The sequence below is a fragment of the Cervus canadensis genome, chromosome 31, assembly GCF_019320065.1.
Source record: "Cervus canadensis isolate Bull #8, Minnesota chromosome 31, ASM1932006v1, whole genome shotgun sequence".
NCBI lineage: Eukaryota > Metazoa > Chordata > Mammalia > Artiodactyla > Cervidae > Cervus > Cervus canadensis.
Window position 1 is genome coordinate 95,225 of NC_057416.1, and position 25,189 is coordinate 120,413.

Consider the following 25,189-nt stretch of genomic DNA (forward strand, 5'->3'; position numbering starts at 1 on the left):
AGATTGAGATGTCAAAGAAAGGTAATCTAGGCAGAGGGAATAAATGCAAACATGGGGTCTCCCAGGTGGCTCTAGTTTGCCAAAGGCAAACTAGTTTGCCAATGGCGGAAATATAAGAGACATGGGTTTAATCCCTGGGTTGGAAAGATCCCCCTGAGGGAGGGCATGACAACCCACTCCAGTATTCTTTCCTGGATTATCCAATGGATGGAGGAGCCTAGAATATACACACACAAGCTGGCATGCCTCAAAATATTAAAAATATATATATATATATGGGTAGAAAGAAGGGAATGAAGGCAGGGGGGAGGATTAAGATAAATGTAGTCAGAAAGCCATAAACAGCCTAATCATTCCCAGTTCTGTGGACCCCTGTAAAATTTTTGAAGTGATGTTGATTAACCTGGAGCCTGTTATACAGAATGAAGTAAATCAGAAAAAGAAAAATAAACATCATATATTACTGTGTATTTATGAAATCTAGAAAAATGGTGCTGATGAACCTGTCTGCAGGGCAGAAATAGAGACACAGACATAGAGAAGGGACTTGTGGACACAGGAGGAGAAGGAGTTGTCGACCAGCCCCTAAACATGTCTGGCTCTTTTCAATCCCATGGACTGCAGCATGCCAGGCTTCCCTGTTTTTCACCATCTCTTGGAGTTTGCTCAAACTCATGTCCATTGAGTCAATAATGCCATTCAGCCATCTCATCCTCTGCCACCCATTTCTCTTCCTGCCCTCAATCTTTCCCAACATCAGGGTCTTTTCCAATGAATCAGTTCTTCATATCAGGGGGCCAAACCACTGGAACTTCTTCCTTAGTTTTTCCAATGAATACTCAGTGTTGATTTCCTTTAGGATTGACTGGTTTGATGTTCTTTCAGTCCAAGTGACTCTCAAGAGTCTTCTGCAGCCCCACAATTTGAAGTCATCAATTCTTTAGCACTCAACCTTCTTTATGGTTCAACTGTCACATCCTTACATGATTCCTGAAAAAAAAAAATAGCTTTGATTATACGGACCTTTGTCAGCAGAGTAATGTCTCTGCTTTTTAAGAAGTTGTCTAGATTTATTATCTTTTCATCCAAGGAGCAAACAGCTTTTAATTTTGTGGCTATAGCCACAGTCTGCAGAAATTTTGGAGCCCAAGAAAATAAAATCTAGCACTGTTTCCACTTTTTCCCCATCTATTTGCCATGAAACGATGGGATGAGATGCCATGACCTTAATTTTTTGAATATTGAGTATTAAGCCAGCTTTCTCACTCTCCTCATTCACCTTCATCAGAAGGTTCTTTAGTTTCTCTTTGCTTTCTTCCATTAGAACAGTGTCATCTGCATATCTGAGAAAGTGGGGCAAATTGAGAATGTGTCATTGACATGTATACACAGCCATGTGTATAATAGATAGCTAGTGGGAAACTGCTGTAGAGGACAGGGAGCTCATTTGGTGCTCTCTGATGACCTAGAGGGATGGGAGGGAGGGGGGAACTGGGAGGGAAACTCAAGAGGAGGAGATATATGTCTATTTAAAGCTGATTAACATTGTTGTACAGCAGAAATTGACACAATATTGTAAAGCAATTATATTCCAATTCAAAATAACTTTGAAAAAAGCATTAAAAAAATCTGATTTCTATAGTGGGTGAAATAAGCAACTGTTGGAGGATTCTGTGCCAGGGAGTGAGATAACCTAATTTACTCTTTAAACAAATTACTCTGCTTTACAATTGACTGAAGAGAGAAAGGATGGAAGCAAGGAACCTAGCTGAAAGGATGATGGATAAAAACATGGGGTAGCATTCTAGCTGGTAAAATAAATTGGATGTCAGATAAATTGGAAGAAAACACCAATCTGAAGTCCTCCAAGTCAAGAGTGACTCAAGGTATTTGCCTGGAGCAACCATAGGATTCAGAGGAGTTTGAGAGGAACAGACTTGAGAAAGGAAAGGGAATGGTATTAGAAACTCAGTTTTGGACATTATATCTAAGATGTTTAGTGCACTACCAAGTAAAGACATCAATCTGATATTGAATATGAGAGTTTAGAATTCAGAATGTACTAAAGTGAAGAGTTACATTGGGAACAATTTGCATATGAACACTGTTAAATGGTATAAGAATGAATGAAATTAACAAGTAAAGGAAAACGTGTAAGTATAGCCAGATGAAATTGACAAGGACTTGAACTTGTGTCTGTCCAACACTTAGAGGTCAAGGCAATGAAGAGAAACCAGCAATGAAACTGAGGATGAACATTCAGGAAGAAATTCAGTGGGGGAATGAAAATTCAAATGTGAGAAATTTCATCAAGGAAGGAAAAACTATGGCAAATGTGGCTGATAGATTAAATAGCATAATCTTGTTAAGTGGGGTTTATATTAAATAATGAGAATAAAAGGATGATTGGAATGATTTCATGAGGAGTGGGAGGACATACCCTGGAGGCAGCATACAAATACAAACAATTTTGCAAAGAACAGTGCTGTAAAAAAGATAATTTTGCAGTAAAATAAGTACAAGGCTATGTTTGTTTGTTTGTTTGTTTGCTTGTTTATTCCAGTAGTCATGTATGGATGAGAAGGTTGGACTATAAGGAAGACTGAGGGTCAAAGAATGTATTCTTTCAAATTGTAATGCTGGAGAAGACTCTTAAGAGTCCTTGGACTGCAAGGGGATCAAACCAATTAATCCTAAAGGAAATTAACCATGAATATTCATTGGAAGGACTGATGCTGAAGCTCCAATATGTTGGCCACCTGATGTGAAGACCCAGCTCATTGAAAAAGACCTTGATGCTGAGAAAGCTTGAGGGCAGGAGGAGAAGGAGGTGACAGAGGATGAGATGGTTGGATGGCATCACTGATTGAATGTACATGAGTTTTAGCATAATCTTGGAGATAGTGATGGACAAGTAAGACTGGCATGCTGCTGTCCATGGGGTTGAAAAGAGTTGGACACACAATTTAGTGACTGAACAACAACAGCAAAAATGTTAAAGTAGACTTATTGTCTTACTCAACATTTCTTTTTTTCAGTATTTAATCTTAAAAATACTGGATCATTCTAAACCAATCTTGAGTAAGATAATTTATTATAGGATTAGTATTTTCTAATTTGTTGTTCTTTGTCATGTTCTATGTCATGTCCGACTCTTTTGGTCACACGTCATGTCCATGGACTGTGGTCAGCTAGCAACTTCTGTCCATGGAATTTTCCAGGCAAGAATACTGGAATGGGTTGCCATTACCTTCTCCAGTGGATCTTCCCACCATTTCCTTCTCCTTGGAATCTATCCCAGGGATAGAACTCATGTCTCCTGTATTTGCAGGTGGATTCTTTACTACTGAGCCACCAAGGAAGCATTTTACTAATTAGAAAAAGTGACAAAATATTGAAATTAGATACATTACAGAGTATTAGAAACATATTTTGGAAATAATCTTACATGGTATATAAAATTCTGATATTGTAGTAATAGTAGTGTTAGTAGTTAGTATCCAACTCTTTGCAACTCTGTGAACTATAGTCTGACAGGTTACTCTGACCATGGGATTCTCCAAGCAAGAATACTTGAATGGGTTGCTATTCCCTTCTCCATGGGATCTTCCTGACCCAGGGATTGAATCCAGGTCTTCTGCATTACAGGCAGATTCTTTACCATCTGAGACACCAGGGAAACCCAGAATCCTGATACATCATCAGGCTTTTATATTTGAGGAACCTGAATTTGGCAATTCATCTAGGAGCCATATTTGGTGAATCCACTGATGTAGAACCTCTGAGTTGATGGGAGAGCTGTGCTATGCTATACCGTTTTATATAAGGGAATTTATCACCCCTGCATTTGGTGGGTAGGGTGGAGAGGTGTCCTAGAACCATCCCCCCCTGGATATTGATGAATGACTGACTTGCTGGTAAAAAAAAAAAGTGGGGGGGAGCAGTATAAGTAGTAAATCATCATATATTCTATGAACACATTTTAATAAAGTACATAAAATATGAAGGAAAATGAATTGCCTTTAAACTTGGAGTAGTTACCTGTAGTGGATGATTTATATTGTATATTTTTCATACTTTTCTGTATATCAAATTTTATTATGATGCATACATATACATTTGACCCTTGAGCAATGTAGGATTAGGGACATAAACCCCACTGGTTGTAGAATTTGGCTTAACTTTGCATTAGATATACAGTTCTTCATCTGAAGAGTCAAACAACTTTGGATAGAGTAGGACTGTAGTAGTATTTATTGAAAAGAAAACGACCTATGAATGGATCCATGCAGTTCAAACCTGTGTTGTTCAGGTGTCAACTATACTTTATCTATGTTCTAAAAAAACTTTTTCTTTTCATAAAGTAAAGCTTATATAAAAATGCCCTATACCTATCAAGTTTTCTAAAACTCTAAACTCATGGACTTTATTGAGTTATTTTAGTAAATGAGGTGATATTTTTAAAGTCTTGTTAATTATAAATTAATAAGAAAGAGATGGATTATTTAATTTAATTTATTAATAATCAATTTATTAATTTAATTAATAATGTTAGGGAAATTATTTCTCTGTGTAGAAAACAAATAGCTTAGATTCTTGCTGCAGGTTACATAACAAATTAATGCTATGTAATTTTAAAAGTTGAATTTTAATGATATATGATGGAGACAGAGGGTATTTATTGTTTTTAAGTCTACACGTAGCAAAGAATGAAGAAAACAGCTTACAATTTACAACATCTAGGTGAAAAACACAGATATAATACAAATAATTTGAACCAGAATCCCTTCAACTAGGAAGGTCACAGGGAATGGAAGAGACAGATATAAACAAATGATGAAAATGCATCAGAAACAGTTGGGATGTTTAAATAGTTTAACACTAGTGCTTTTTTTTTTTGCTTTTGCTTGTTTTTTGTTTTTTTTTTTTTTGCAGCAGCATATAGTATTTTATTTATTTATTTATTTTTTCATTTATCTGTATTAGTTGGAGGTCAACCACTTCACAACATTGCAGTGGGTTTTGTCATACATTGACATGAATCAGCCATGGAACTACATGTATTCCCCATCCCGATCCCCCCTCCCACCTCCCTCTACACCCGATCCCTCTGGGTCTTCCCAGTGCACCAGGCCTGGGCACTTGTCTCATGCATCCCACCTGGGCTGGTGATCTGTTTCACTTTAGATAATGTTCATGCTGTTCTCTCAAAACATCCCACCCTCACCTTCTCCCACAGAGTCCAAAAGTCTGTTCTCTACACTTGTGTCTCTTTTTCTGTTTTGCATATAGGGTTATCGTTACCATCTTTCTAAATTCCATATATATGTGTAAGTATGCTGTAATGTTCTTTATCTTTCTGGCTTACCTCACTCTGTATAAGGGGCTCCAGTTTCATCCATCTCATTAGAACTGATTCAAATGAATTATCTTTAATGGCTGAGTAATATTCCATGGTGTATATGAACCACAGCTTCCTTATCCATTCGTCTGCTGATGGGCATCTAGGTTGCTTCCATGTCCTGGCTATTATAAACAGTGCTGCAATGAACATTGGGGTGCACATGTCTCTTTCAGATCTGGTTTTCTCGCTGTGCATGCCCAGAAGTGGGATTGCTGGGTCATATGGCAGCTCTATTTCCACTTTTTTAAGAAATCTCCACACTGTTCTCCATAGCGGCTGTACTAGTTTGCATTCCCACCAACAGTGTAAGAGGGTTCCCTTTTCTCCACACCCTCTCCAGCATTTATTGCTTGTGGACTTTTGGATAGCAGCCATCCTGACTGGCGTGTAATGGTACCTCATTGTGGTTTTGATTTGCATTTCTCTAATAATGAGTGATGTTGAGCATCTTTTCATGTGTTTGTTAGCCATCTGTATGTCTTCTCTGGAGAAATGTCTGTTTAGTTCTTTGGCCCATTTTTTTTTTTATTGAGTCATTTATTTTTCTGGAATTGAGCTGCAGGAGTTGCTTGTATATTTTTGAGATTAATCCTTTGTCTGTTGCTTCATTTGCTATTATTTTCTCCCAATCTGAGGGCTGTCTTTTCACCTTGCTTATAGTTTCCTTTGTTGTGTAAAAGCTTTTAAGTTTAATTAGGTCCCATTTGTTTATTTTTGCTTTTATTTCCAATATTCTGGGAGGTGGGTCATAGAGGATCTTGCTGTGATTTATGTCGGAGAGTGTTTTGCCTATGTTCTCCTCTAGGAGTTGACACCTGAACAACACAGGTTTGAACTGCTCGCTTCAGCAGCACATATGCTAAAATTGCTTGTTTTGTTTCAAGGAACTGAATTGGACATGCACAAACAAGAATAACCACTTCAGTAGTCTTGCCTTGAACAATATAAACAGTATAAACAGTATAAACCCCATAAACAGTATAAAAAGGCAAATGGATAGGACACAGAAAGATGAACTCACCGGGTTGGTAGGTGCTCAATATGCTACTGGAGATTGGTGGAGAGATAACTCCAGAAAGAATGAAGAGACAGAGCCAAAGCAAAAACAGCACCCAGTTATGGACGTAACTGGTGATGGAAGTAAAGTCCTATGTTGTAGAGAGCAATATTGCATAGGAACCTGGAATGTTAGGTCCATGAATCAAGGCAAATTGAAGTAGTCAAACAGGAGATGGCAAGAGTTAACATCGACATTTTAGGAATCAGCGAACTAAAAAGGACTGGAATGGGTGAATTTAACTCAGATGACCACTATATCTACTACTGTGGGCAAGAATTGCTTAGATGAAATGGAGTAATCATCATACTCCACAAGAGTCCAAAATGCAGTATGTGATGCAATCTCAAAAAATGTCTCAATGATCTCTGTTTGTTTCCAAGGAAATGATTCAATATCACAATAAAAAACAAAACAAAACAAAACACCAAGTCTATTCCCTGACCAGTCATGCTGAAGAAGCTGAAGTTGAATGGCTCTATGAAGGTTTAATGCTCAACATTCAGAAAACTAAGATCATGGAATCTGGTCCCATCACTTCATGGCAAATAGATGGAGAAACAGTGGAAACAGTGACAGACTTTATTTTGGGGGGCTGCAAAATCGCTGCAGATGGTGACTGCAGCCATGAAATTAAAAGACAGTTACTCCTTAGAAGGAAAGGTATGACCAACCGAGACAGCGTATTAAAAAGCGGAGACATTACTTTGTCAACAAAAGCTTGTCTAGTTAAGGCTATGGTTTTTCCAGTGGTCATGTATGTATGTGAGAGTTGGACTAAAACATTGATCCTGATGAGAGAGAAGATGGTGCCAAGGCTATTATTACCTTCATGTAATGGGCTCAAATTCTCTACCTCTTCAGGGCTAATACTTTTAACTGAGCTGCTGCCTATATAGCGTCTTTTGGAAAACTACTAAAAGGGTGATCTTCTGTTACTTTTTAACAAATTTTTTAATCACCTTTTGCTACACCTCTTATTTTCACGTGCAGCCAACTTTCAAAAATTACTGGTTTTGGTGAAAGGCAGATTAGATCTTATGGAACCAGGATACTAATGATTTCTTACCTTGACTTTTTTTTTTTTAAATCTTAACATAAAGTGAATTTGACTGGAAAGGCAAATGGCTATTAGGGAAGCAATTTGCTATTGTTACCAGAGTTATCTGTACTTTCTTTGTTTAATTGAAAAAAAATGTAGAAATGTATGTAAAGAATTTAAGACAAGAGTACTGAATGGATGATTTGTCATAGGCTTTTACCTTCCTTTGTTTTTGTTCTAGCAGCAGGAAAATAGTTTCTCTACATCACCCCCCCTTACCTGTAACAATTTTGTTTTCTACTGTTAATTACATTGTGTATTTATAGTTTTATGCTTACTGTTGTGCATATACTGGCAATAAAACTGTACATAACATTACTTGAAAAAATTAAAAAAAAGAAAAAAAGAAAGAAAGCTGAGTGCCAAAGAATTGACACGTTTGAAATGTGGTGTTGGAGAAGACTCTTGAGAGTCCTTTGGACTGCGAGGAGATCCAACCAGTCCATCCTAAAAGAGATCAGTCCTGGGTGTTCATTTGAAGGACTGATGTTGAAGCTGAAACTCCAATATTTTGGTCACCTGATGTGAAGAGCTGACTCATTTGAAAAGAGCCTTATGCTGGGAAAGACTGAAGGCAGGAGGAGAAGGGGACTATAGACAATGAGATGGCTGGATGGCATCACTGACTCAACGGACATGAGTTTGGGTGAACTCCGGCTGTTGGTGATGGACAGGGAGGCATGGAGTGCAGTGGTTCATTGGGTTGCAAAGACTCGGACACGACTGAGCGACTGAATTGAACTGATGAAGACCTACAAGAGCTTCTAGAAATAACACCCGAAAAAGATGTCCTTTTCACTATAGGAGACTGGAATGCAAAAGTAGGAAGTCAAGAGATACCTGGAGTAACAGGCAAATTTGGCCTTGGAGTACAGAATGAAGCAGCACAAAGGCTAATTGAGCTTTGCCAAGAGAACACACTGGTCATAGCAAACACCCTCTTCCAACAACACAAGAGAAGACTCTACACTTGGATATCACCAGATGGTCAATACCAAAATCAGATTGATTATATTCTTTGTAGCTGAAGATGGAGAGGTTCTATGCAGTCAGCAAAAACAAGACTGGGAGCTGATTGTGGCTCAGATCATGAACTCTTTATTGCCAAATTCAGACTTAAATTGAAGACAGTAGGGAAAACCACCAGACCATTCAGGTATGACCTAAGTCAAATCCTGTACAATTAATTATACAGCAAAAATGACAAATAGATTCAAGGGATTAGGTCTGATAGACAGAGTGCCTGAAGAACTGTGGGCATAGGTGCATAACATTACACAGGAGGCAGTGAATCAGACCATCCACAAGAAAACAAAATGCAAAAAAGCAAAATGATTCTCTGAGGAGGATTTACAAATAGCTGAGAAAAGAAGAGAGAACAAAGGCAAAGGAGAAAAGGAAAGATACATTGCTTTGAATGTAGAGTTCCAAAGAATAGAAAGGAGAGATAAGAAAGATTTCCTCAATGATCAGTGCAAAGAAATAGAGGAAAACATTAGAATGGGAAAGACTAGAGATCTCTTCGAGAAACCAAGGGAACGTTTCATGCAAAGATGGGCTCAGTAAAGGACAGAGATTGTATGGACCTAACAGAAGCAGAAGATACTAAGAAGAGGAGGCAGGAATACACAGAAGCACTACACAAAAAAGCTCTTCCTGACTCAGATAATCATGATGGCATGATCACTCACCTAGAGACAGACATCCTGGAATGTGAAGTCAAGTGGGTCTTAGGAAGCATCACTACGAACAGAGCCAATGGAGGTGATGGAATTCCAGTTGAGCTTTTCAAATCCTAAAAGGTGATGCTATGGGAGTGCTGTACTCAATATGCCAGCAAATTTGGAAAACCCAGCAGTGGCCACAGGACTGGAAAATGTCAGTTTTCATTCCAATCCCAAAGAAAGGCAATGGCAAAGAATGCTCAAACTACTGCACAATTGCACTCAACTCACACACTAGTAAAGTAATGCTCAAAATTCTTCAAGCCAGGCTTCAGCATTATGCGAAATGTGAACTTCCAGATGTTCAAGTTGGTTTTAGACAAGGCAGAGGAACCAGAGATCAAATTACCAGCATCTGCTGGATCATCAAAAAAGCAAGAGAGTTCCAGAAAAAACATCTATTTCTGCTTTATTGACAATTGCACTCATCTCACACGCTAGTAAAGTAATGATCAAAATTCTCCTAGCAAGACTTCAAATGATTGTGAACTGTGAACTTCCAGTTGTTCAACTGGATTTAGAAAAGGCAGAGGAACCAGAGATCAAATTGCCAACATCCGCTGGATCATTGAAAAAGCAAGAGAGTTCCAGAAGCACATCTATTTCTGTTTTACTGACTATGCCAATGCCTTTGACTGTGTAGATCACAACAAACTGTGGAAATTCTTAAAGTGATGGGAGTACCAGGCCACCTGACCTGCCTCTTGAGAAATCTGTATGCAGGTTTGAAAGCATCAGTTAGAACTGGACATGGAACAACACACTGGTTCCAAATCAGGAATTGAGTACGTCAAGGCTGTATATTGTCACCCTACTAATTTAACTTATATGCAGAGTACATCATGAGAAGTGCCAGGCTGGATGAAACACAAGCTGGAATCAAGATTGTTGGGAGTAATATCAACAACCACAAGTATGCAGATTGCATCACCCTTATGAGAGAAAGTGGAGAAGAACTAAACAGCCTGTTGATGAAAGTGAAAGATGAGAGTGAAAAAGTTGGCTTAAAACTGAACTTTCAGAAAACATATATCATGGCATCCCGTCCAATCACTTCATGCAAATAGATGGGTAAACAATGGACACAGTGACAGAGTTTATTTTGGGGGCTCCAAAATCACTGCATATGGTGACTGCAGCCATGAAATTAAAAGACCCTTGCTCCTTGGAAGAAAAGCTATTATCAACCTTGACAGCCTGTTAAAAAGCAGAGACATTACTTTGCCAACAAAGGTCCTTCTAGTCAAAGCTGTGTTTTTTCCAGTAGTCATGTGAAGATGTGAGAGTTGGAGTATAAAGAAATCTGAGAGCTGAAGAATTGATGCTTTTGAACTGTGGTGTTGGAGAAGACTCTTGAGAACCCCTCAAACAACAAAGAGATCCAACCAGTCTATCCTAAAGTAAATCAGTCTTGAATATTCATTGGAAGGACCGATGGTGAAGCTGAAACTCCAATACTTTGGCCACTTGATGCTAAAACCTGAGTCACTAGGAAAGACCCTGATGATGGGGAAAATTGAAGGCAGGAGGAGAAGGAACCAACAGAGTGATCAGATGGTTGGATGGCATTACTGACTTGATGGGACATGAGTTTGGTAAGCTCCCAGGAGTTGAATGATGGATATGGGAAGCAGTCCATGGGGGGCTCCAAGATTAGACTGACTTGGAGTGATGAACTGAACTGAATCAAGGATTAGTGTTTTTTCTGATGGCCATCATTAAATAGTTTATTTTTCTCTTATTTTTTGGAAATTAATTTAATTTATTTTTAATTGAAGGCTAATTACTTCAACAACTTCTGGGTTTAAAATAAGATCTATTGTTATCTTTGTCTTTACAGGCTTTTTTTTTTTTTTTCTAAGTGAAGCTTTCTAATCACAATTGCAGCTTGGAGGGTCAGTGAACCTGGTGCAGTCATGTCTGGGGAATATTAGGAACTCACTCCCCAAGGAACAGAGACTGTACTTTTAAAGGCCTACTTCACACATTCAGGTACCCTGGGTATTCCAGCTTTCAGGGGAAGATTTCTTCTACAACCAAGTAGGTTAAGAGGTATTGTTGGTCATTTCAATAACCCTCCTTTTCCAAGCCTCTATACTTTTCACAATTTAAAGGAAAGTAGATGAACCTGTCTAACTCTGCTCCAACTGGATGAAGCTGACATGTATACACAATAGTGAAATACTTTCTTAGTCCACACCAAATAAAATATCCTCTTTGACTTCTGCCCAAGACTTGGGTTTCCTTAAGAAGAAAACACTTTGTTGATGAAACTGTGGAAGCCAATTCCTAAGGAAGAAGAGCATTTGTATGTATGAGTGTTGTCTTTCTCTCAGGGGAAACATTTGATCATTTAAAAAAAATGTAAAAAGAGACATTTGTGGTTGAAAGTAATTCACAAAATAGGGAGACTTTTTTTTCCCCCAAAATTGGTGAAGCTGTGTGGATTTGGCATCTTTTTTCCTTTTATTACAAAGAAAAATATAACAAAATAAGCCTGATTTCAATGTATGCTCAAAGAAAAGAAATTCAGTATCAAAATTTATGCTAATTACCTCTAAAATATTCAAATTGGTATTTATCATGGAAGACCAAAGTGAGTCTAGAGTTGTTATTATTATATTTTCCATTTATTTTTATTAGTTGGAGGCTAATTACTTTACAATATTGTAGTGGTTTTTGCCAAACATTGACATGAATCAGCCATGGATTTACATGTATTCCCCATCCCTATCCCCCCTCCCAACTCCCTCTCCACCCGATCCCTCTAGGTGCTCCTATGTTGGGTGCATATATATTTATAATTGCTATATCTTCTTCTTGGATTGATCCTTTGATCATTATGTAGTGTCCTTCTTTGTCTCTTTTCACAGCCTTTATTTTAAAGTCTATTTTATCTGATATGAGTATTGCGACTCCTGCTTTCTTTTAGTCTCCATTTGCATGAAATATTTTTTTCCAGCCCTTCCATGGGGATGGTCTTGATCCCTGTCTCCTTTACAATGTCATGAACCCCTGTCCATAGTTCTTCAAGCACCCTTGTCTATCATATCTAGTCCCTTAAACCTATTTCTCACTTCCACTGTATAATCATAAGGGATTTGATTTAGGTCATACCTGAATGGTCTAGTGGTTTTCCCCACTTTCTTTATTTTTTTTTTATTTTTTTTCCCACTTTCTTTATTTTAAGTCTGAATTTGGCAATAAGGAGTTCATGATTTGAGCCACAGTCAGCTCCCAGTCTTGTTTTTCCTGACCGATAGAGCTTCTCCATCGTTGGCTGCAAAGAATATAATCAATCTGATTTCGGTATTGATCTTCTGGTGATGTCCATGTGTAAAGTCTTCTCTTGTGTTGTTGGAAGAGGGTAGCAACTAACAATTTGGAATTTTATTGATATCTGTGAACTATTTTCCTACTCCTGAAATCATTCATATGGGAATTAAATGCACCATAGAGAAAATGATTTGGTCACATAACATAGGTACTCATATTTCAGTTCTTGTCTGGGTTCACCTGTACCGTATATTTTCATGACTGTAGATCTTCTAGCTGCTAAGTGTGGATATACTAAGCCAGATTTGAGTTGAAGATTTTGACTGGGAGATAGAGCTAAGACCAAGAATTTTCATATATAAAAACTCTTAACTCTCCTTGGTGAACCCATAATTATCTAATTAACAGAGTTTGATTTGGATTATTGGTACAACTAATTATAAGAGGATGAGATGGTTAGATAGCATCACCAACTCAATGGACATGAGTATTAGGAAACTCTGGGAGATAGTGAAGGACAGAGGAACCTGGCATGCTGCAGTCCACGAAGTCTCAAATAGCCAAATGCAACTTAGTGACTGAACAACAGCAACTAAATATAAAATATATAAAAAATCATCAAGGCACCTAAGAAACATAAAGTAATACTACTTCTCCAATTTTCCTCCCTGTGTGACAAATAGATTTTCTTCCACTTTTCATAATCATTAGCTCTGTGATAGTAGATTGTGTCTCATTCATTTTAGAACACTTCAAACTGACTACATTAGTTATTATATATTGTAGACATTCAGAGATAATCACACACAGTTTTTAAGCATCCTGATCTCCAGATCAGCTTTATAGAATGCATTACTGTGTCCATAACTAATAAAATTGCTGTTAAATGTTTTTTTTTTCCAGTGGCAACAGTCTCAGCTTTAAGGTAAGAGAATAGCTAACTTTTGTTGAACCCTTACACAATCTTTTATAAGCAAAGGTCCCATGAAGGAGATTCTAATTAGTGTATCTTTCGAAAAAAAAAAAAAAATTAGAAAACTGAAGCACTGAGAGACTAATAGGCTTTCCTTGGATCAGACATCTGCAAATTGGCCAGACGGAAATGCAAACCAATTAATTGGACTCTAGGGGTACATTCTTAATAACCTTATATCACTGCTGCCTCTTTGATAGCTTTTTCTAATATTCTATTTCTCTACATTTAAAATTCAGTTTGATTATTGTCCAAAAAATAGAAAAAGTTATCCGTTTGATAATTCATGCTTGATGAACCAGAAGAGCTTGGCATTGACCTAAAGCCTGAAAAACACTTGGACCACTATTATCTATGCCTCTCAACGTTAGGTGATCCTATAGTGCTAGGGTCAGATGACTGAATTAACTTTTCACAGAGAACCACTTTATTATAAAACTGTGCATCATCTTTTAAAGCAATTAAACATATACAATGTATAATTTACAAACTAAAAAAATCACTCTCATTAACTTTTCAGGAATTGTACACACACACACACATTACAACAAAGGTATAATTATTTGTGTTATATAGTGAAAGACAGGGAAGCATGGCAAGCTGCAGTCCATGGGATGGCAAAGAGTAGGACACAATTTAGTGACTGAACAATAACAATCATTCCCAATGATGCAATACCCTCTGTTTCACTCAGATACATTTAAAAACACAATGTGAAAATCAATAATCTTTGTAGAGAAGACATAAAAGGCAAAACCTGAAGAGCAAAAATTCCAGTAAGTCCCTAAGGTAGCAAGATATTCTTATGAATTTTTACATCAACTATTAATATAAATAGTAATATTTCCCAAGTATATAATTCCAGACAATAAAACATTGTGATAACAAATAGGTCCACAAGTAAGGTTTTAGTCTCTTCAAAAAAAGGGATAAAAATAAAAGATAATTAATCTCTATTGCAGAGTATAAAATTTGCAGACTTACCTTCAGCAGCAACAACAACAACAAAAAAAATGATAATTCCTCACTATTTATAATAGAATTTTGAACACTGCACACATTTAGAGCATATCCCCAAGGAACTATCTGGATAATGATGAAGCAAATTATAATTAAAATTATAGAAACATCACAGGAGTAAGAGAAGTTAAGAAGGGTTAATCAGAAAAATGTCTTCTGATAACATTATGTGACCAGTATCCTTAATATCACGGTATAATCTCTCCCATCTTCACATGGTATAATATTGGCCTCAGGAAAACACCTTGCACCTCAGGAAAACCTTGCACCTCAGGCAAATCCTTGGTTTGCATTATACAATGTTGCTCAGTCACTTTCTTTTCTATTTTGCTTTAGTTCTAGTAATCATTATATTCCAGGGCAATCACAGCAATGCACACCCTGTGCATCTCATGGCTGTTTAAGAGACCCCAGGTGCCTCAAAAGTACAGATCACATGGAAGTATCTAGGGAGAATGAGTACAAGTAGTGGTCATTGGTGGAGAAGTTAACTGTAGTAAAACAATTTATCAGTTAACGTAGGCTCTTTTGGGAGTCAGTAGAGCATCAACTTCCATGTCAACTCGATCAGAAATAAAATATTAACTCTGCACCATAATTAGCTACCTGTCCTCGGAATAATAAGGATTCTCAGTTTCAAAGCTCACCTGTAGAAAAAGGAAACAGCTGTGTCACAGTGAGGTGTGAGCATCACAGATATCACTGGGAAATTCTTAGCACAACGCCTGTCTCTGATGAAGCAGTCAAAAAATTGAAATGACCTATGTAGTTTCACCTATTTACAGTTTACAAGTATGATCTCACCACCTATTTGTGATTGTGATCAATATCATCTCTGTGTTGAAGGGTAAAAAAAAAAAAAAAAGAGTATATGTAAAATAATTCTGAGTTTCAATTTTTCCACAAAATATAGATAGTAGGGGCTTCCCTGGTGGCTCAGATGGAAAAGAGTCTTCCTGCAATGCAAGAGACCCAGGTTTGATCCCTGGGTCCTGAAGATCCTCTGGAGAAAGGAATGGCTATCCACCCCAGTGTTGTTGGTGTTTCCCTAGCTATTAAAGATAGCTAGTGGATTAAAGAATCTGAATGGAAACCAAATTTTTTCATAAACTCTGATTTGTACTATCTTAACTTTGCTGGGAAGTCATGGACAGAATAATAATCCGGCAAAGTTTTCCTCTGTATTCTTCAGTGCCCAAGGACCCCAGATTCCTTAGTTCCTTCTCCCCTTTTATGTAGAAACTGCATCAGGCAAACTCATCAGCACCACGTTATTATAACTTAACTTGCACTCCCTAGAGAAAAAGGAAATTTAAAACAAGAAAGCATTGTGTGTGTGAGTGTGTCTGTATGTGTGTGTGCTAAAGAGGGAGAGAGCGAGGAAGAGAGTGAAGGTTAAATACATTTTATACTAGAGACGCTTAAATATAACAAAGTTGATAGATATATAAATAAATGTATGAATGAGATCCATTTTTTTAAAGTATGTTACAAACCCATCTTGAATTCCCTGCAAATGGCAAAATTGCTTGAACTTCACTGGATGAATCCAGATTTGGGAAATTATGAGCTGGAAGTGATCTTGGAGATCAGATACTATATCCTAAAAATTAACTGGATGAATGACACAAAATGAGCAGTTCAAGGTCACCCATAAATTAGTTTGAATATTGGAAGCTAAAACCAGGAACATGACTTAACCAATGACCTTGACATTATCATCCTTCATGCAATACTGAAACAACGCTGAAAAGAGTAGAGAAAGTGGTTCACTTTTGAAAAAACAAAAGAGGTAACAAAGATTATCCAAATCCAATTGCCAAATTCACTTGCTAAATTCAGACTTAAATTGAAGCAGGGAAACCACTAGACTATTCAGGTGTGACCTAAGTCAAATCCCTTACAGTCATACAGGGGAAGTGACAAATAGAGTCAGGGGATTAGATATGATAGACACAGTGCCTGAAGAACTATGAACGGAGGTTCATGACATATTACAGGAGAAAGGGATCCAGAAGATACCCAAGAAAAAGAAGTGCAAAAAAGCAAAATGGTTGTCTGACAAGGCCTTACAAATAGCTGTGAAAAGAAGAGAAACAAAAAGGCAAAAGAGAAAAGGAAAGATATGCCCATCTGAATGCAGAGTTCCAAAGAATAGCAAGGGGAGATAAGAAAGGCTTCTGCAGTGATCACTGAAAAGAAATAGAGAAAAATAATAGAATGGTAAAGACTAGAGATCTCTTCAAGAAAATCAGAGATACCAAGGGAACATTTCACGCAAAGATGGGCTCAATAAAGGACAGAAATGGTATGGACCTAACAGAAGAAGAAGATATTAAGAAGAGGTGGTGAGAATACACAGAAGAACTGTACAAAAAGGATCTTCACGACCCAGATAATCATTATGTTGCGATCACTCACCTAGAGCCAGACTTTCTGGAATGCAAAGTCAAGTGGGCCTTAGGAAGCATCACTATGAACAAAGCTAGTGGAGGCAACGGCATTCCAGTTGAGCTACTTCAAATCCTCAAAGATAATGCTGTGAAAGTGCTGCACTCAATATAGCAGCAAATCTGGAAAACTCAGCAGGGGCCACAGGACTGGAAAAGTCAATTTCACTCCAGTCCCAAAGAAAGGCAATGCCAAAGAATGTTCAAACTACCACACAGTTGCACTCCTCTCACACACTGGCAAAGTAATGCTCAAAATCCTCCAAGCCAGGCTTCAACAGTACATGAATCTTGTACTTCCATATGTTCAACCTGGATTTTAAAAAGGTAGAGGAATCAGAGATCAAATTGACAACATCCAATGGATCATCAAAAAAACAAGAGAGTTCCAGAAAAACATCTACTTCTGCTTTCTTGACTATGCCAATGCCTTTGACTCTGTGGATGACAGTAAATTGTGGACAATTCTTGAAGAGATGGAAATACCAGACCACCTGACCTGCCTCTTAAGAAACCTGTATGCAGGTCAGAAAGAAACAGAACTGAACATGGAACAACAGACTGGTTCCAAATAGGAAAAAGAGTACATCAAGGCTCTATATTGTCACCCTGCTTATTTAACTTCTATGCAGAGTACATCATGAGAAATGCTGGGCTGGATGAAGCACAAGCTGGAATCAAGATTGCTAGGAGAAATATCAATAACCTCAGATATGCAGATGACACCACCCTTATGGCAGAAAGTGAAGAAGAACTAAAGAGCCTCTTGATGAACGTGAAAGAGGAGAGGGGGAAAGTTGGCTTAATGCTCAACTAAGATCATGGCATCAAGTCCCATCACTTCTTGGGAAATAGATGGGGAAAAAGTGGCTGACTTTGTTTTTAGGGGGCTCCAAAATCACTGCAGATGGTGACTGCAGCCATGAAATTAAAAGACACTTACTCCTTAGAAGCAAAGTTATGACCAACCTAGACAGCATATTTAAAAGCAGAGACATTACTTTGCCAACAATGGTCTGTCTAGTCAAAGCTTTGTTTTTTTCCAGTGGTCCTGTATGGATGTGAGAGTTGGACTGTGAAGAAAGCTGAGTGTCAAAGAATTGATGCATTTGAATTATGGTGTTGGAGAAGACTCTTGAGAGTCCCTTGGACTGCAAGGAGATCCAACCAGTACATCCTAAAGGAAATCGGTCCTGAATATTCATTGGAAGGAATGATGCTGAAGCTCCAATACTTTGGCCACCTCAAGCAAAGAGCTGACTCATTGGAAAAGACCCTTAAGCTGGAAAGATGGAAGGCGAGAGGAGAATTGGACAAAAGAGGATGAGATGATTGGATGGCATCACTGACTCAATGTATATGAGTTTGAGTGTACTCTGGGAATTGGTGATGGACAGAGAGGCCTGGCATGCTGAGGTTCATGGGATCACAAAGAGTCGGAAATGACTGAGAGACTTAGCTGAACTGAGGAGAATTTACTTGTGAAAACACGAGCTATGAGGTCAGCTTGTTGAATTCTCATCCTGGCTTTAGCAATTTTGATCCAAGCAGTCTGCACAATGTTTCTAAATTTTTCTTGGCTTCATCATTTTTTTTCCTACTCAAAATGGATTCCTTATATGGATAGTGTTATTTTGAGGATTATACAACAGAAAGTATGCAACACAGAAAATATTGTTCTACATACATGTCTGTGTGTATGTGTGGATGTAGTCATTTCTGACACTGTACACCCATCAACTGGCTAATTCTCAATAATGGTAGCTATTAGTTATTAAGTAAAGAATCTCAGAGAATGGCATTTAATATATTTCAATTTCCTTATCATCCACCTAAATTACTCAATGAATTTTATAAGTAACAGTACCTAAAATAGTATATATCCACACTTTTCTGATCATTGGTATTTCCTTTTTCTATCTTGTCATTTATGAATCATAAATCATAAATCTAGTTTTGGTACTGCACATGATTGTCTAAATAAGAAAGCAGGGAGGAGGAGCTAAGATGGTGGAGGAATAGGATGGGGAGACCACTTTCTCCCCCACAAATTCATCGAAAGAACATTTGAATGCTGAGCAAATTGCACAAAACAACTTCTGATCGCTAGCAGAGGACATCAGGTGTCCAGAAAAGCAGCCCATTGTCTTTGAAAGGAGGTAGGACAGAATAAAAAAAGATAAAATGAGAGACAAAAGAGCTGGGAATGGAGACCCGTCCTGGGAAGGGAGTTGTAATAGAGGAAGTTTCCAAACACCAGGAAACCCTGTAATGGGCTGGTCTGGGGGAAGTTTTCAAATCTCAGAGGGCAACCTAACTGGGAGGAAAAATAAATAAAACCCACAAATTACATACATAAAAGCAACTCCCAGCAGAAAAGTAACCCAGACGCTCACATCCGCCACCAGCAAGTGGGGGCTGAACGGAGAGGAGCGGGTGGCATTGCTTAGGGTAAGGACCGGGCCTGAATGCCCTGAGGGCAATCAGAGGGAACTAACGTGAGATAACAATGTAAACTGTGGGATAGCAAGAGAGAGAGAGAGAGAGAATTAACCGGCAAAAAGCATGCTAACTGAACACACTGCTGGCCTTTTGCAGAACAAAGGGACTGAGCAATTCCAGAGATGAGCTACACAGCGGCGGACTGGCCTATCCTCTGCTGGAGGTAGGAGGCAGGGGGGAGTGGAAAGGGGCAAACTCGGCCCCAGAGATGGCACCCCCTACCAAACTGCAAACAGGCTCCCAGTTTCGAACCAAAGACTTCCTGAGATTCTGGATGGTTGACATCCCCCGGGAGGGTCGCGGCTAGAGACAGCTCCCCAGAACAGACACAAGGCGCACCCAACTGGCGCACCCGGAAACTGAGGCTGGGGCCGCGGAGGGGAATAGGTGCACCGCACCCGGGGAGAGTGCACTCGTCAAGCTCCTGGCTGCCTGAGATGCTCCGACCCTGGAAGGCACAAAACGCAGGCCCAACCGAGTCTGCGTCTTTGTGGAGTACCTGAAAACTGGAACCGCACGCAACGCAGGGCCCGCTCCCTATAGAGCAGCCTGGAGCCTGAGCAGTGTAGACAGGGAAAACACATGCACCATGTGCTAGGGCAAACCCAGTGTGGCCAGAACACTGTGAGTGATCCCCACACAGGCCAGTGATATTTGTCTACAGTGCCCTACCTCCCCAAAGCACAACTGAACAAGCAAACCCAAACAAGAGACCACCTCCACCCACTTGTGTCAGGGCGGAAATTAGACACTGAAGAGACCGGCAAACAGAAGCCGAATAAACAAAGGGAACCACTTCAGAAGTGACCTGTGCAAAAGATTAAAAGCCCTGTAGTTAACCCCGACTACACCAGAAGGGGCCTATAGATATTGAGAAGTGTAAGCTGGAACAAGGAGCTATCTGAAACTAAACCAAACCCACACTGCCTGTAACAGCTCCAGAGAAATTCCTAGATATGTTTTTACTATTTTTTTAATTAAATTTTTATTCTTTTTTTCATTTTTTTTCTTTTATTTTCTTTTAAAATTCCCTATTACTCCTCTATTACTCTTTAATTTTCATTTTCATTCTTATATATTTTTACTATTTTTTTAATTAAATTTTTTTTCCTTTGTTTTCTGTTAAAGTCCTCTATTACTCCTCTATTGCTCCTTAATTTTCATTTTAATTTCACTATAACCTTGCAAAAAAAAGACCCTATTTTTAAAACGAACTTCATATATATTTCTTAAATTTTTTGTGTTTTTGTTTTTAATATCGTATTTTTAAGAGTCTAACCTCTACTCTAGATTTTTAATCTTTGTTTTTCAGTATTTGATATCAATTGTGGACATTTAAGAATCCAATATTCAGTACCCATTTTTACTCAAGAGTGTGATGATTATTCTTTCCCCCTTTTGACTCGGCTTTTTGTCCCCCAGATCACCTCTATTTCCTCCCTCCCCCTTCTCTTCTCAATCCAATTCTGTGAATCTCTGTGGGTGTTCTGGGCTATGGAGAACACTTAGGGAACAGAATACTGCGTAGATCTGTCTCTCTCCCCTTGCGTCCCGCTTTTTATCCTCCTACTCATCTTTATCCCCTTCCTCCCTCTCCTCTTCTTCATGTAACTCTGTGAACCTCTCTGGGTGTCCCTCATGGTTGAGAATCTTTTCACCATTAACCTAGAAGTTTTATTATCAGTGCTGTATAGTTGGAGAAGTCTTGAGGCTACTGGAAGAATAAGACTGAAATCCAGAGGCAGGAGACTTAAGCCCAAAACCTGAGAACACCAGAGAACTCCTGACTACAGGGAACATTAAGTAATAAGAGATCATCCAAAAGCCTCCATACCTACACTGAAACCACCCAAGAGCCAGTAAGTTCCAGAGCAAGACATACCACACAAATTCTCCAGCAAAGCAGGAACATAGCCCTGAGTGTCAACATAGAGGCTGCCCAAAATCACACCTAACACATAGACCCATCTCAAAACTCACTACTGGACACTGCATTGCACTCCAGAGAGAAGAAATCCAGTTCCACTCACCAGAACACTGATGCAAGCTTCCATAACCAAGAAACCTTGACAAGCCAATAGTCCAACCCCACCCACTGAGTGAAACCTCCACAATAGAAAGGAACCACAGACCACCAGAAGACAGAAAGCCCACTCCAAACACAGCAATCTAAACAAGATGAAAAGGCAGAGAAATACCCAACAGGTAAAGGTGCATGAAAAGTGCCCACCAAGCCAAAAGAGGAGATAGGGAATCTACCAGAAAAATAATTTAGAATAATGATAACAAAACGGATCTAAAATCTTGAAAACAAAATGGAGTTACAGATAAATACCCTGGAGACAAGGATTGAGAAGATGCAAGAAATGTTTAACAAGGACCTAGAAGAAGTAAAAGAGTCAATTAAAAATGAATAATGCAATAAATGAGATCAAAAACTCTGGAGGGAACCAACAGTAGAATAACGGAGACAAAAGATAGGATAAGTGAGGTAGAAGATAAAATCGTGGAAATAAATGAAGCAGAGAGGAAAAAAGAAAAAATAATTGAAAGAAATGAGGACAACCTCAGGGACCTCTGGGACAATGTGAAATGCCCCAACATCCAAATCATAGGAGTCCCAGAAGAAGAAAACAAAAAGAAAGGCCATGAAAAAATACTCGAGGAGATAATAGCTGAAAACTTCCCCAAAATGGGGAAGGAAATAGTTACACAGGTCCAAGAAACCCAGAGAGTCCCAAACAGGATAACCCAAGGCAAAATACCCCAAGACACATATCAATCAAATTAACAAAGATCAAACACAAAGAACAAATATTAAAAGCAGCAAGGGAGAAACAACAAATAACACACAAGGGGATTCCCATAAGGATAACAGCTGACCTTCCAATAGAAACTCTTCAGGCCAGAAGGGAATGGCAGGACATACTTAAAGTAATGAAAGAGAACAATCTACAACCTAGATTACTGTACCCAGCAAGGATCTCATTCATATATGAAGAAGAATTCAAAAGCTTTACAGACAAGCAAAAGCTGAGAGAATTCAGCACCACCAAACCAGCTCTTCAACAAATGCTAAAGGATCTTCTCTAGACAGGAAACACAGAAAGGCTGTATAAACGTGAACCCAAAACAACAAAGTAAATGGCAACGGGACCATACCTATCAATAATTACCTTAAATGTAAATGGGTTGAATGCCCCAACCAAAAGTCAAAGACTAGCTGAATGGATACAAAAACAAGACCCCTATATATGCTGTCTACAAGAGACCCACCTCAAAACAAGGGACACATACCGACTGAAAGTGAAGGGCTGGAAAAAATTATTTCATGCAAACGGAGACCAAAAGAAAGCAGGAGTTGCAATACTCATATCAGATAAAATAGACTTTAAAAGAAAGGCTGTGAAAAGAGACAAAGAAGGACACTACATAATGATCAAAGGATTAATCCAAGAAGAAGATATAACAATTATAAATATATATTCACTCAACATAGGAGCACTGCAATATGGAAGGCAAATGCGAACGAGTATGAAAGTGGAAATTAACAATAACACAATAAGAGTGGGAGACTTTAATACCCCACTCACACCTATGGATAGATCAACTAAACAGAAAATTCACAAGGAAACAGAAACTTTAAATGACACAATGGGCCAGCTAGACCTAATTGATATCTATAAGACATTTCACCCCAAGACAATCAATTTCACCTTTTTCTCAAGTGCACACGGAACCTTGTCCAGAATAGATCACATCCTGGGCCATAAATCTAGCCTTGGGAAATTCAAAAAAGAATTGAAATCATTCCAGTCATCTTTTCAGACCACAATGCAGTAAGAATAAATCTCAATTGCAGGAGAAAAAAAAAAAAAAAACTACTAAAAATTCCAACATATGGAGGCTAAATAACGCGCTTCTGAATAACCAACAAATCATAGAAGAAATAAAAAAAGAAATCAAAATATGCATATAAACGAATGAAAATGAAAACACAACAACCCAAAACCTATGGGACACTGCAAAAGCAGTGTTAAGGGGAAGGTTCATAGCATTACAGGCTTACCTCAAGAAACAAGAAAAAAGTCAAATAAATAACCTAGCTGTACACCTAAAGCAATTAGAGAAGGAAGAAATGAAGAACCCCAGGGTTAGTAGAAGGAAAGAAATCTTAAAAACTTAGGGCAGAAATAAATGCAAAAGAAACAAAAGAGACCATAGCATAAATCAACAAAACTAAAAGCAGGTTTTTTGAAAAGATAAACAAAATTGACAAACCGTTAGAAGACTCATTAAGAAACAACGGGAGAAGAACCAAATCAACAAAATTAGAAATGAAAATGGAGAGATCACAACAGACAACACTGAAATACAAAGGATCATAAGAAACTACTACCAGCATCTCTATGCCAATAAAATGGACAACTTGGAAGAAATGGACAAATTTCTAGAAAAGTATAACTTTCCAAAACTGAACCAGGAAGAAAAGAAGATCTTAACAGACCCGTGACAAGCATGGAAATCAAAACTATACCTATACATAGAAAACTATAAAACACTGATGATAGAAATCAAAGAGGACACAAATAGATGGAGAAATATACTGTGTTCATGGACTGGAAGAATCAATATTGTGAAAATGAGTATGCTACCCAAAGCAATTTATAGATTCAATGCAATCCCTGTCAAACTACCAATGGTATTTTTCAGAAAACTAGAACAAATAATTTCACAATTTGTATGGAAATACAAAAAAACCTCGAATAGCCAAAGCAATCCTGAGATAGAAGAATGGAGCTGTAGGAATCAACCTGCCTGACGTCAGGCTCTACTACAAAGCCACAGTCCTCAAGACAGTATGGTACTGGCACAAAGACAGAAATATAGATCAGTAGAACAAAGTAGAAAGCCCAGAGATAAATCCACGTACCTACGGACACCTTATCTTTGACAAGGGAGGTAAGAATATACAATGGAAAAAGATAACCTCTTTAACAAGTGGTGCTGGGAAAACTGTTCAACCACTTATAAGAGAATGAAACTAGAACACTTTCTAACACCATACACAAAAATAAACTCAAAATGGATTAATGATCTAAATGTAAGGCTAAAAACTATAAAATTCCTAGAGGAGAACATAGGCAAAACACTCTTCTAACATAAATCACAGCAAGATCTTCTATGACCCACCTCTCAGAATATTGGAAATAAAAGCAAAAATAAACAAATGGGACCTAATGAAACTTGAAAGCTTTGCACAACAAATGAAACTATAAGCAAGGTGAAAAGACAGCCCTCAGAATGTGAGAAAATAATAGCAAATGAAGAAACAGACAAAGGATTAATCTCTAAAATATACAAGCAAATCTTGCAGCTCAATTCCAGAGAAATAAATGACCGAATCAAAAAATGGGCCAAAGATCTAAACAGACATTTCTCCAAAGAAGACATACAGATGGCTAACAAACACATGAAAAGATGCTCAATATCACTCATTATCAGAGAAATGTAAATCAAAACCACAATGAGGTACCATTACACACCAGTCAGAATGGCTGCTATCCAAAAGTCTACAAGCAATAAATGCTGGAGAGGGTGTGGAGAAAAGGGAACCCTCTTACACTGTTGGTGGGAATGCAAGCTAGTACAGCCACTATGGAGAACAGTGTGGAGATTCC

At 38.2% G+C, this 25,189-nt stretch overlaps 1 long non-coding RNA gene across 1 annotated transcript in view; it reads left to right on the plus strand.

The window, feature by feature from the left end:
• The first annotated feature begins 3,163 nt into the window (after positions 1-3,163).
• Positions 3,164-25,189, plus strand: part of LOC122432408 — a 29,926-nt gene continuing 7,900 nt past the window's right edge. Inside the window, exons 1-2 of the long non-coding RNA XR_006266817.1 lie at positions 3,164-3,258; positions 19,234-19,236. This is a non-coding gene — a long non-coding RNA (uncharacterized LOC122432408). The remainder of the gene's footprint in view (positions 3,259-19,233; positions 19,237-25,189) is intronic.